The sequence below is a fragment of the Daucus carota genome, chromosome 4 (genome assembly GCF_001625215.2).
Source record: "Daucus carota subsp. sativus chromosome 4, DH1 v3.0, whole genome shotgun sequence".
Lineage (NCBI taxonomy): Eukaryota > Viridiplantae > Streptophyta > Magnoliopsida > Apiales > Apiaceae > Daucus > Daucus carota.
The window spans coordinates 43,277,163-43,292,723 of NC_030384.2; positions in this window are offsets into that span (position 1 = coordinate 43,277,163).

Below are 15,561 nucleotides of genomic sequence, written 5' to 3' on the forward strand. Positions count from 1 at the left end.
AGAATATATGATACTCACAGTGGGAACACACGCGAATAGTCAACTCAAATATTAAAATTATATTAATAAAGAATATTATTTATTATTTAAATATACCTGTAAAGTATACCTGTAACTTATATCTTCCAATTATTATCCACTCGGATGGTGGAAAGTACACAATTAATTCTTCCGTCACGATGCAGATCCTCTTCAGGTGAATTAAAAATTATGATTTATTCTAATTATTATGATAAGTATGTAATTAAGATTGTATGCTTGAATAATCTTAAGGGGAATTATCTTGTATATTGTTTTTTCAATCTTATTTTCAAAAATACTACCTTATCCAATCTTATTTTCAAATCTCTAAAATATTTTCAAAAATACTACCTTTTTGAAAATATTTTCCAAAAATACGGTGGTTGCATATGCAACCATATATGCAACTACAAATCCTGATTTCAAGTTTCAGTTTTCAAATGTCATTTTCGACCTCATCTTTGGAGTATATATATATATATATATATATATATATATATATATATATATATATATATATATATATATATGGATTCCAAATATGAGGTCGAAAATGACATTTGAAAACTGGAACTCGAAATCAGGAATTCAGTTGCATATATAGTTGCATATGGTTGTATTCAGTTGATTCTATTGCAATCTAATGGCCCCGCCAGGGGCACACCATACATCCGTTGCAACTTACAGTTTTCAGTTGCATTTAGTTGCATATGAGGTTGCATTCAGTTGATTCTATTGCAATCTAATGGCCCCGCCAGGGGCACCCATACTTCAGTTGGAACTTACAGTTTTCAGTTGCATTTAGTTGCATAGGAGGTTGCATTTAGTTGCATATGAGGTTGCATTCAGTTGATTCTATTGCAATCTAATGGCCCCGCCAGGGGCACCCATACTTCAGTTGGAACTTACAGTTTTCAGTTGCATTTAGTTGCATATGAGGTTGCATATGAGGTTGCGTGCAACCTCATATGCAACCTCATATGCAACGGAAAACTGTAAGTTGCAACTGATGTATGGGTGCCCCTGGCGGGGCCATTAGATTACAATAGAATCAACTGAATACAACCCATATGCAACCATATATGCAACTGAATTCCTGATTTCAAGTTCCAGTTTTGAAATGTCATTTTCGACCTCATATTTGGAATCGATATATATATATATATATATATATATATATATATATATATATATATATATATATATATATAGGGACCTGTTCTACAACCACAGTTGGATATGTTATATTATCCAACCAACCCATTTTTAACCCTCGAAATAGATAATCAACGGTCAGATTGAATGACTTCCACTATATAATATAGCGTATACGCTATATTATATAGAGTAATTATCTTAATTTGTACTTAGGGTTTTTTGTCTACAACTAAAAAAAATCTGAACGTACGCTATATTATATAGAGTAAGTACAGATAGACCAACACTGCATCACATGTTCGCTCTGAGATATAATATAGCGTATTATCTTAGCTCTCTGCAGGTACAGTTTTAGATGTTCAATGTCTTGCCCATCTTAATTAATTTTAGATGTACTATCACATCCTAGTCTGCTACTTCTTATGGATTTCACACTCCACATTTACAGGACTCTATTAAACCTACTGAAGCTTCCGGAGTTGGAAGAAGTTTGAAGAAGATAATAAAAATTAAACTTTTATTTGTTAATATGAAAAAAATAAAATATCTAAAACAAATATTCATAAATATCTAAAACAAATATTCATAGATATTCTAAAAATTATCTTAAAAAATAAGAATTAAATGAATCAATTGATTTTAAATTATTTTAGAGATATTGTATTAAGTATTTACTAAATGTAATAAAATTTATTATTTAAAGCTATAATATTTATTTTATTTTTCATAAGTTTTACATTATTATAAATTATGTGATTTCTATTTTTTGTGTTATAGTACGTACTTTTGTAATATTTAATTAGTTGAAGTGTTACATCATTATACAAATAAATCTAATAATAAATAAAAAGAACAATATATAAAATGGGATATAAATTTTGTGTAAGATGGAAATATAATTAATTATCATCTTGCCATAAATAATTTGTGTGCAGTTTTGTAATAATCTAAAATATACATTATTTTAAATAAAAAAATATTTTTATATATAGAAAATGCCTCCTGTAAATATCAGGGCGTCAAATATAGTTGAGTCACTCTTCCTGTGTACTCATACATAGCCATCTATTTTGTTGAGTAGCAAATGAAAATAGAACACGTATACTTGATTTCTTGTGAAAGAGTGAGGACAAAAGAGAATACAAACCAGCATTTGCACAGTTAGGGTCACACATGGTAACATCAAAATGCCGCACAAAAACAATGAGTCTATAATAGAGCGTATACGCTCTATTATATAGCGTATTTACGCTATATAATATAGAGTAAGCACACATTTTTTAACCGTTGATTATTATTTTTAACGGTTAAAGATGGGTTGGTTGGATAAGCCAACATATCCAACTGTGGTTATAGAACTTTTTCCATATATATATATATATATATATATATATATATCGATTCCAACGATGAGGTCGAAAATGACATTTGAAATCTGAAACTTGAAATCAGAATTTGTAGTTGCATATATGGTTGCATATGCAACCACAGTATTTTTGAAAATATTTTAGAGAAGGTAGTATTTTTGAAAATAAGATTGGATAAGGTAGTATTTTTGGAAATAAGATTGAAAACGTGATTATTAATAAAAAAAGCCCTAATCTTAAAGGCCGCCTAGTTGGGGTAATTGAGAAAGCAAAAGAGAAACAAACAATTTGTTCTGTAAGTGCTTGTATAATTTATAAAATTATGTTTATAAGAGTTCTAAAATATATGATGAGACATTTGTGCCACACATATATAATACAATATGACAATGAGTATAACATAGTGTGAAAATAAAAAAAATGCGTAAAATTATGAGATTTATCAATATCTAATTAATAAATTTGAACAAGTTGATAAAAATAATGAGTTACAATTGTTTTTTATTATAAAAGTTTAGCTTTTTCAAGAAATTAAATATAAGAAATTGTAAATGATGTTTTACAATTTTAGATGAACTCGTTGACTTTAGGCACGCACTTTAAAGTTTATTGACTGCATAGCTATATTACTTATTTTTAAAATTTTATTTTTGCAAATAAAAATTTAAATATAAAATTTTTACTTACAAAAAAAATTTAAAATTTAAATTTCGGAACTAGACGGTCAATGCATCTTAAGTTACGTGTCCAAAGTCAACTAGCTCATATAATTTGGGATGGAGGAGTATTATGAATAAATATTCGACCAAGCAAATATTTGGACTACAACGTTTACATATATAGTACGATATGACCTGGAATCCAGCTAAGATTGTTAATTTAGTTGCAATCCATGTCACACTCCATCCAATATTAGCAAGAAAAGAGTGTTTAAAAGAGCAATTCTAGGCTTTAAATAAAAAAAACGTCGACGAGAAATAAAAAGGAAGAGCTGAGAGAGACGAGACGGTGCTTTCCGTGCACGACTTACCCACTGTACGGCAGGATTACGGAGTCTTCTAGCACACATCAACATCGTGGTCGTGGCTCCCACGCGCCCACCTCCTCTCCTGCATTTATCTACTCATTTCACAAATGCGAGAGCTGTGTGTGTGGTTGTTTAGTAGTCAGTACTCGGTAGGACACCTATTTAAAGTCCTCCTTTGTGTTTGTTTTTTCTTTTAAATAAATAAATAAAATTTTCTAGTACGATTGACTGGCCTTGGCTTATTTTATTTTGTCTACGAAACTTCTTCACTTATATTTAATTTATTTGACGAAGAACTTTTCCGGAAGATAAATGAATTCGAAACATGAATTTGCTTTGGAGTTTTTCGAGTTCGGGGCAAATTCAGATTAACCCAAAATCAATTACGGGGCAAATTCAGATTAACTCAAAATCAATTAAAAAAAGAGTCATTTTCGAGTTGAATTCGGTCTCCTTCGAATTGTGCATATGTGACTTAAAAAGATATATCATATTTATGTACGAGTCGTATATAATGTTAAAAATATCTTTTTTTATTCTCAAGTTTGAAATCATAATTATATGATTATTAGTATTTTCTATGTCTTAAATTACTTGTCTTATTTGATTTTTAATTATCAAATTTTAATTGACATATATTTATAAAATAATTTATTTAATATATGTTTCACACAAAAACTAAAAAGACAAATGATAAAAATGAAAAGATAAATAAAGACTCAAAGATTCTCTCGTAATCTCGTGTAGTTACGTGTCCATTTATTCTTTATTATTAAACAAATCACTGTTTGACCCGCCGTTACTAAGCTCCGTCTCTGCGACTGAGTACTTTAATTTATTTTATAGATTCTTCCGATTTTAACTCAATGAACCGCTATTTAAAAGTATCATTTCGATGTCAACCAGAATCTTTCTATTTCAATCTGTATGTTTAAAACACCTCTTAAAAAACTCGATTTAATAATTAAATATAAATTAATAATCACCACTGTCATTTGACAACCGATACCGTGTAATCCCGCAGAAGCAGTGTGGATCTGGTGGAGAGATCTGCAAAGGAATGTGCATGTGCTTTTCTTGACAGCCAATTCAACACAAGTACTATTCATCAGTTCGGTTCACCCATCCCCCTCATCATTATATTCAATTAATTAATTCTTCCAATTCCTCATTAAACATAACTACAGTTGAACAACAACCAGCAGGAGTACCATTCCGTACATGCTTTATTCATTTTTTAATTAAATGCTTTGGCCCCCTTCTTAACCGCTCATCCTCTTTGTTCCTCGAATTCTAGAATAATACATTTTCTTCATCTTTATGGTTACTATAATCCACCACTTAAAAAATGAACAAATAAAACATCCAAGACCTTGGTCTAATGCTTTGTCAGGCAGGTCACACAATTTCAACTCCTCTAGCTGCGAAGCCTATTTTCATCTGCATAGTTTTGTTACACTGTTTTTTCTAGTAAATATGGAATCCTTAAACATTTCTCCCACTTAATTGTTTTTAATACGAGCACATATTTAGTGCATGTTCCGCAATCTAAGTAGGCAACTTTTGATCCAATTATTGATGACCGTACGAGCTTAGTTTTTTTACTCCCTCCGTCCCAGTCATTTGTATACAAATGGCTGGGACACGGAGACCAAGAAATTGTGTAAGAAATGAGTAAAGTTAGATGAAAAATGGGTATAGTGGTGGGACCCATTTATATTTAATGATATATTTGAGATAGTGGAGGAAATTAGTGGGTGTAATAGTGTTTATATTAGTATAGAATGGAGATAGTGGAAGAAAGTAGTTGGTGTAATGATTTTTTATATTATAAAAGTTTACTACTTTTGGAATGTATACAATTGATGGGACGTCCCAAAAAGGAAACTGTATACAATTCATTGGGACGGAGGGAGTAGTGGATAGCCAATCGCCATCATTCGGTGTAGCCAGAGCATAGACTAGCTTAGACTTCTGGACCAGGCCAACTTATTTCTTTTAAATAATAATTTAATTATATACTCTCTTCGTCCCGGCCAATAGGATAAATTGAGGGGCGAACACGGATTTTATTGTATTAATAAATAGAGTTTTATAACTTATTTTTAAATTTTCTTTTTATATATAAATATATATATATATTATAAGAAAATAAAAATATATATAACTATATCTTATAAAAGCCTTAAAATACGTGCTGGCCAAAAAATATATACCCCCTCCGTCCCACCAGGTTTTTTACGTTATTTTTTGGCACGCATTTTAAAACTCTTATAAACTATAGTTCTATAATGTTTTTTTATAAAAAAAATCCTGAATAAAAGTTTGATGTCTAAACTTTTATTCAGAAAAATAATAAATTTAAAAAATATTATTTAACTATTCTTTATAAAAGTCTCGTGCAAACAGTGAACGTAAACTAAGTGGGACGGAGGGTGTACAATTGAACGGGACAAAAAGAGTATAGACCACTCATATACAAATCACATATGAATCGGGATAAAGATAAATTAGTGCAGAATGACATCACCAATTTATGAGATGTTGGGGCGTTTGGATAAGTTTAAAAAAATGATTTCTTGTTTAATGTAAAGAGATGAATTTGGAATGGAAAATAAATAAGTTACTAAACTGTTAAGAAAGAGAAAAGATAAAATTTTTAACTTCTTAAAAGTGTTTATATTTTTTTACACAAACATATCGAAAAAAGATAGAAACCACGAGCAAAAGATGCTTCTGACAACCAAAGAGGCCCATTATCCTCGTCCTTAGACAACATCACCCCTTCAGGACTCATGTACGACCTCATTCCATTCATGTCGAGCTTATTGAAATTTTCAAAAACTCTGGACAGGTCCAAGAGAGATTGAAGACAAACTTAAGAACTGATACTTAACCGCAACCCTTCCCACTGCAACCTACCCCGCCCATTAGACCTCTTGTAATGATTGTCGAGACGCAGTTTGGTGTGTGTTCTCGGGGTTACACGCCTACCAATCTCTTAAAAATATTGATTTGTATTTTAGTTTATATTTAATAATTTTTATGACAATAACTCTTTATATAAATATTTATACATAAATATTTTTAAATAAATAACATATTAATATCTTCTTAATATTTGTTTGTAAGTATGATTTCGAAGATATATTTTTAAAAAAAATAAATTAATATTTTAAAAAAATAAAATTTATCAAACATCCTAATATATTTACTTACTATTTTCTTTCTTAATTTTTTGATGAGTGAGGTAACATCACAAATGCACCTATATAGTGGATATGTGAACCATGCAGGAGCGTGATTCACTGATTCTAGTTCAATGGCCAGGCAAGACACCAATGTTTTCGGGTCCTTTCTTCTCAACTTTTTTCCTTAAAAGAGCAAGTGACGGTTAACCCCTCTAGCCGATAGTTTTTATTGTGTTTTCCAAATCATGAAACTAATTATATAAAATTAATACATCATTTTCAAAAATAGAGAAATATGTGAATTATATATTTATTAGTATCTTCTTTTGTTACAATTATATGCTACTCCCTCCGTCCCTCCCATTTCTTATCGTTTGGGTTGGACACGGAGGTTAAGAAATATGTATAAAGTAGTGGAAAAGAGAAAGAAAAGTGAGTGAAGTGGTGGGACCCATTGATTTTTAATGTATAAAAAGAAGATAGTGGAGTAAAAGTAGTGTGAAAAGGAAAGAAAAGTGAAGAAGTGGTGGGACCCATTGACTATTTTGGGTAAGTTTTGAAATGTAAAGAATTGGATGGGACATCCAAAAAAGAAAGTATAAAGAAATGGGAGGGAAGGAGGGAGTATTAAATTTTAACTGGACAAGCACCCCGATAAAGTCTAATCTTGATTTGCATAACGACTGTCTTATCACTGAGATACCCGTTTATCACTTAAGCTGATCCGTGAAACTAAAAACCGGATAATTAGACAAATATTTACGACTTTTTCATTTGTCTGATTATTACTATAGGGAAAGCAGCAAAGGACACTTGGTACCTAGAGCCTAGAGGCTAGAAGAGTTAACCTTTCTGCTAACAACGATAATTGAGGACTAGGTACATTAGATGGACGATATTAAAAATAGGCAGAAAGAGTGCGTGACTCAACGGGAAATCATGCTTCCAACGTTTTCCACGTCTTGTTGCTCTTCCTCTCTACAATCCCTTCCGTACCATATTTGTATAGTGAAACTTAACGATGATCTCTTGCACTTTTGTTGAAGTTATGAGCAGAATTACATTCCATGACAGAAGGGAGAAAACAGAAGAGGATCGAACTAAATTTAACAGGTGCAATATTACGGTGTTTGTCTTTAGCAAATTTATTGTTTTATAATTTATAAATTGCTTATACATATGGTGGTGAAAATCCAAAAATAAAAAGGAGTAATATGTTTAGGGACAAAATTGGAACAAGAATTAAATATATGTAAATCTTACAATAGATTAGTATATCTATCCTATATACTTCCTCGATCTCTTTTTATCTTTTTAGTGGTCACATTTCTATTTTTGTTGGTCAAATTAACTAATTTTTGACCAGCACAAATCCAAAAGTGACAATTGAAAATGGACGAAGAGAGTATAAAAATAACATTTTTAAAATAATTTTAGGATACGGGGACTTCTTTTTAAAATAACATGTCTTCATTATTCTAAATTCTACAACACATTTACTTGACTATCTCTTTTTTATATATTAAAAGTTAATGGATTTATTTCACCCACTTTTTTTTCTCTTCTCTACTATTTTATACATATTTTTTATTCTCCGTATTCAAACCATCTGTAAACAAATGATTGGGATGGAGGGAGTAAAATTTCGACATCTTTCCTGAATTTTGAAATTAAAGAAAAATAAAATCAAAGAGACAATTGAAGGAGTGTGTAAAAAATGGGTTAATTATCAAGTTGGTCAATGAAGTGGGCTTAATGTATCAAGTTGGTCACTGAACTCAAAATGGTATCAAGATGGTCACTGAAGTGGCCATAAATATCAAATAGGTACCTCGGAATACAAGTTCAAACAGTAAAAATATTATTTATAAAGTTTTACACATTATTTTTAAATGTTATCACAACCAATTAAAAGGTTATGACTTTTAGTATTTAAAATAATATATTTATGTTTTATCAAGTTTATTTATTATTTATATTTTATTATATAGTTATTTTCTTTGTTTTAATGAAAAATAAATAATAAATAAACTTGATAAAATCTAAATATATTATCATAGATATTAGAAGTCATAACCTTTTACTTGGTTTAGGTAACATTCAAAAATAATGTGTAAAATTTTATAAATAATAATTTTAGTGCTTGAACTTATATTTCAAGGTACCTGTTTGATATTTATGGCCACTTCAGTGACCATCTTGATACCGTTTTAAGTTCAGTGACCAATTTGATACATTAAGCCCACTTCAGTGACTAACTTGATAATTAACCCGTAAAAAATATCCGGACATTGAAAATAATATTTAAAAAGTGACTTTAAACAAAGATAAATTTTATTCTGAATTTTTCATATGCTTATCTAACTTAAATATAAAATTAAATTATGTAATATACTGTCTATCTCTTAATATCTCTATTTTGTGTTTGGATGCAAAAAGTCCACATCTTTATCCATACAAACTTCAATATTTAATATTATATAATTCGTAAGCATGGTAAAGATATCATTATAAAATATCCTTGTTTTTTTTTGACAAATATGGCTTATAGCCTTAGAAATGAGTATCTGTTCTACGAAACTCTCGGGGTGAGCCAGGGTCGAACCCAGGACCTGGGACGACAGAGGATAAGCTCTTAACCACTGAGCTATCCAACAGATAACCATGGTCTACACCCGAGTTAAGAACAGTGACTAACCCGTATCGAAACAGGCATAACTCACATGCAGCAGCGAGAACCACCTTGGGTGTATCCTAGAATGTCTTATGTTTCTCTCTCCTCCGAACAAACAGAAACAAAAGAAAGAAAATAAGGAACAAATGTTTCCCCACCTTAGCTTTTTGTATAACTTAAATAAAAATAAAATACTCACCAACAAAACAATAAAATAATGTACCAGCAATAAATGTACCTGCCTGGTACGCTTATCTGTACCTCTCATCCCCCCTATATAATCTCTCTCCCCCTCCAGTCTTTCCCCAGTCTTCACCTTTCACTTTCTCCCCCTCCCCCATATAAAATAACAATAGTCCAAGTCTCAGGTTCTCATCACCATGAAGAAGCTCTGGAACCGTTTCTCCCGCGTGGCTGACTCGACTCAGTACTCCCAGCTCGGCTCCGACGCTCGTCCCCGTCGCCGGACCACATTCCTGTGGTTCAAGATGTGGTTCAAGCGCCGCAGAGCCACCCCTGGGCGCCTCCCGCTCGACGTGGGTGAGGAAATGCATCGTCGCGTTGTGAGCATGAGGCTTCTCTGCAACCCAATCTTCATCAAGCTTCTCGATAAGGCGGCTGAGAAGTATGGGTATGATCAGAAAGGCGTGCTTCAAATCCCTTGCAATGTTCAGCTTTTCGACATACTCATCGCTGCAGCTAACCGTGGGGAAGGGATCACTCCGGGGATTCAGACACTCCTCAACTTTGTTTAATTTCATGTAGGAGCTTTTGTAAGAGAATAGATAGCAGAGTAGAGGGGGACAATTAGATCATGTGTATATACTCTGTTATCATAATATATGTATCAGAAGTATTACATGTACTAGGTATTTTATGTGTGTTTTTATGCTGTTTGCAGTGCAGTGAGAGCCTGAAAGAGGGACTTACACATGTATCAATAGATGTATACTCTCCTTTCTGTAATACAGCGATTCAGTTCTTAATTCTTGGCTTGATTAACGTTATTATGTATTCAGTTATATGTTTGCCGGGCCAGAAACCGTGTGAATATGTTCGCATATGTTGAATTGAAAGTATTTTCATTTTTTCTGCCGGAGGTATCTACCTCGGAAACTCACTTGTTACAAGATTAAGGAATTTCTCCATAGTACTGATGTACCTGAAATGGATGAACGGTTACAAAGTGAACAATCGGTGGGGACTTCTCGAGAAATGTGTCTTCTATTTTTTATTTTTTTACGGTGGACAAGTTCTGTAATTTCCAGTAATTTTGGTGGTTCACTTGCTGCTTCCGATGTTTGTCGTTTTACTGTGGCAACTAATCACTTTGTAATTATGTGATTATAGAGTTATGTTGTGCCTTTTTTAAAGGTAATGTGTTTTTTTTAAAACATTTAAACATCTTTCTTAACAATAGATTGCTTTAATTTAAATTTGATAATTTTTATAGTTAATTTATTGTATTAAAATTAAATGTGTGTTTTTAGTTATAAAAGTTAGTAAAACATTATAAAGAATACACTCCTCTCGCCTAATTAGTTTATTTAGTAATTAAATAAACAAAATTCTATGTATTAAAATGATTAAAATTATTATAAAATAAGATAAATAAATCAAATTATTAATTAACATCTCTCATTTATGATCTATCAATAGTTTTAGATATTGTAACACTATATTACTACTTATCTAAAATTTAGTTTATATTATTAAATAAGTTTCTGTCATGTGATATTAAATTAAATTCTGATTTAGAATATACTAATATTTATGTGGAATGTAGACATATATTTATTGTATTTTAAGAGTATTACATCCTAAGTTGGTGCCCATTACACAGGTGCATGATAAAATTATATTTCACATTTTGTAAAACATAAACTAGTTGTTTTTGGTTTAGCACAACACAAGTGTCTTGACCTTAACCCTGAATGAGTAAATTATTGTAAAAACTACAGTAGTAATCAGTAATTAATTAAACTAAGAACATGAACTCTTGTCTGTCAAAAAAAAAAAGAACATGAACTCTTTGAACTAGGTAACTTCAGAACCTATGCACCTAGATGATGGTTATCTGTATCAAATATTTTTTTGTCGTGAACTTCTCCAACCACCTACTGGTAACGTATGTCTAATATAAATGCTAAAATATTATCATCCATGTATTTAGCTGTAGATCACAAAACACATTATAGGCAACGTTGTAAAATTCAACAACTGACATCCTTAGCCTTGATCGTATTTGCATGTAACTCATATCTAGAATTTGTTCTGTTTCAGAAAAGTCTATACAGTGACAGAAACAAGTTCGCCCCTGTTTAAAAAAGGAATTTCATTATAAATTGACATATTACGTGTGGTGACGAAATGTTTTAGAAAAAATCGATGGACAAGAATGCATCGGCCGTAGATGTGCGTAAGGCTGGTCAAGTTTTGAGGACCTTCTTCAAATTGAATTCTTAGGTATATCTGTCCCTAGATAAGAACTAGTTTTAAATATATAAATATATTTAATGAGTCCAATATGAAATATTATTTTTATATATTAATAAATTATTTATTTATATTTATCATATCCCATAGATTAACCATGAATATTTTGATCTGGCTTACCTCGAAAATATTAGAATAGATATTCATTTATTAAATATATAAAATTAAATTGTCAAGACAAAAATCTTGAGTATTTAATCTTGTGATATATATTACTCACTCCGTCCCTTCAATTTCTTTAGGTTTTTTTCCATGTATTTTGAAATGTATATAAAATATAATCTTATAAATTGCTTTTAAGAATTTTCTTTTTTATTTATATATATATATATATATATATATATATATATCAAATTTCAATTTATAGAAAAAATTAAATATTTTGTGAAATTATATTTTATAGAAAGTCTTCGAAGTATTATTTATAATTTACATAAATATTAAAAGTTATGCATTTCTGCTCGAAATTATGGGGCCGTTTGGGTGAGATTAAGAATAAGTGCTTCTTGTTTAAAATAAAAAGGTGGAGTAGAAGTTAGAAGCAAATTACGACTTATAAGTGATTAAAGTGTTTGGGAAATAAATAGAAATCCTTGAAATAAAAGCTAACATTCCTAACTTTTTGTAAATACTTCTTCACTTAGCTTTTAACCTATAAATCCACAAGCTGGGCTTTTAAGCCGTACACAAACGCGACTGTGTATCTGTTTTCTTAATGCATTCTCACGAACAAGTACAACCAGAAAAGTCACGAAGATCCGGCCCATGAGGCACCTGTTCATGCTTAGTGCTTAGAGCAAGTCCAATAGGTTATTTATATAATGTCCTAAACTCATATTTAGGTAATATATCAAAAAAATGCACTCCAACACTATCCTAGTGTTATCCTAAATTACTAGCACAACCTTAATTCTCCGGGACATTACCTATTTATAAGTAACCTCTAACCATTATTTATTTAATATTTATGAATAAAATAATCATCTCTCTCCATTCTTTCTTTGTCTATTCTCTCCTTTCCCCTTCTCTCTCTCAAATTTATTATTAAAATAATCTTAGGAGAACAGATATAGGTATTACTATTGGAGTTGACACTAAAAATAAGTTACCTAAATCACTAAGACATACGAGCACTCATTATTTTATATTATTTATAAGTAATAGGATAGGTAACCTATTGGACTTGCTGACCGTGAAACTCAGAACCAGTTTTCAAATTAAATTGTACTCCCCCGTCCCACCAGATTCTTTAGAGTTTCATTTTTTGGACGTCCTATTCAATTTTTTTTATATCACAAAACTTTTTTAAACTAGTTAATGGATCCCACTACTTTCCCACTTTTTTTCCATTTCACACCACTTTTACTCTACTATCTTTTTTTTATATATTAAAAATCAATGGGTTCCACCACTTCACCCACTTTGCTTTCACTTTTTCACTACTTTATATATATTTTTTTAACCTCTGTGCTCAAACCAATGTAAACAATTGAGTGGGACCGAGAGAGTATCAAATTACATATACATAGGTTTGTTTAGCTTTTATGCAATAATAATTTTCTGGTTCAAATAAGAACACACAGTTCTGTCGAATACTGAACAAAAATTACAGAAGCAGCTCAAAGGTACAAGGCTTGTACCACGGGGATAAGGAACATAGAGCCTCTAATTATCGAAGTCCCGGTCACCTGGTTTAACAAAATAATATTTTTCTCCTTCTTTGAGTAAAACTAAACCAAACAAACCCAGTATATTCCGCTTAGAACAGGGTCTGAGCAGGATAAAATGGAGGCAGACCATGCCCTCACTCGTTTAGCGTAAGGATACTGTTTCCGTGAGACCCCCAGCTTAGTGCAAGACATAATTTTGTGTGAAATATATATAGATAGTAGCTTGGCCCATGATTTTGAACACACGATTTTTCCTTCTTGAGTGTTTTATCCAATTTTTTATATTTCAAAATTTATGAAATTTAGTAAAATTCAATAATATAAACATCAAATGCCCTACCAATTTTTCTTATTATACTTATTCTATGCATTAAATATCAATTTGTCTCGTCAGTATTCTCTTTTTTCACACTCTTTAACTCTTAACTTATATTTTTTTTTTAATTTTCGTGACCAACCAAAGACAAACATTTAAATGGGATGGAGGAGGAATATATATATATCTATGGATTACATGTAAAGTGTTTAGAAAAAGAAATGAATTTTGTTGCTATCTTTAACTATATAAATGCCATAAGAGTGATTCATTTGTTTAAAAGTGAATGGTACGGTGATTAGAAACCTAAGTTTCTGTCGATTGTCATACAAGACACAAATGCACATGCTCTTCCTTGGATGATTGCGATAGAGTATAAACGTACAAGTGTTATTTATTCATAGAATCCTCCCACTTCGATATGAGTTAGATAAAGTTAAGCATGGTTAACTAGTGACAAAATTGCTATGCTATAGGAGTACTAGTAATGATGACCCAAATCTTTAAACATGCCTTTTTTAATCATGCCTTTAAGGATATATTAAAATTGATCAAACTCAGCCCAACTCAATTTAGATCAAATCAGAATATAATAAGTAGTAGTGAGGATGAAGAGTCTAATCTCATTGATATTAAACCTGTATTAGTGGGAGAATCGTCCTTTCTTTATCTAATGGTGCCCACTGGCACTCGGATGATCCAAGTGGTTGGACTTTATTTAAAAACGACACTTGATTGAGATGAATTATTATACTAATCATGTTTTATCGACACTAAAATTAATTATGTAAGGGGAATAAATATCAGGCTACACGTGGCAACATGGTACTGGATATATTTTTATGATAATGATACAATTTGAACCAGAGCAAGGTACAAAGTATATCAGAAACTTTATAGGACCAAATGCAAAAAGTAGAGTATTGTATATTCATTGTTGGGCCCAGCGGGCTTGACAGAAGAGTTCAGTTGTTTGGGGTGGAATATGATATTATTTCAGACAGCCCAAATGATTATGGGCAGATTGTCTTTGCTAGTTATGACTTAAAAGTCAACTGAAACTGCATCTGGTTAGTTGTATTCTGCAGTTGGACTCTTGTTCAGTTTATCCCTGATCCCTGCCAATATTTAAGTTTGTTATAAATATGTAAACAATGTACCTGTTGAGTTATTTTATTATTATAATACAAATTTTTATTCACAGAATAAATACTACCAGTTATATCTTTAAATATAATAATGAAATATCTTCTTGAAAAATCTCTAAATATTTAGTTAATACATATCTATATTATGTTATTATATTAGAAAGATTATGATATTCTCTAATTTGTTTATGATATTATTATATTAATATAGCCGAAATATTATTATATCCTCTAATATGTGTTTATATAGTATCATTTTTGGTGTTTTGTACTTATTCGGGTATTTATCATCTTACCATCTCACGAGTCGCACCATGGAAATTTATTCGTGTTGAGGACACACTTCTGCTTAGTAGTCGGTCTTGGGCTCTTGGCAGTGGACGGTATATGTAAGACATTCTCATTATGTCATTCGGGCTAGCCCAATGATCATTGCTGATCCAGTGGACCTAATAAAAACATACGACCCATTGGAATTATATTTGACATATAC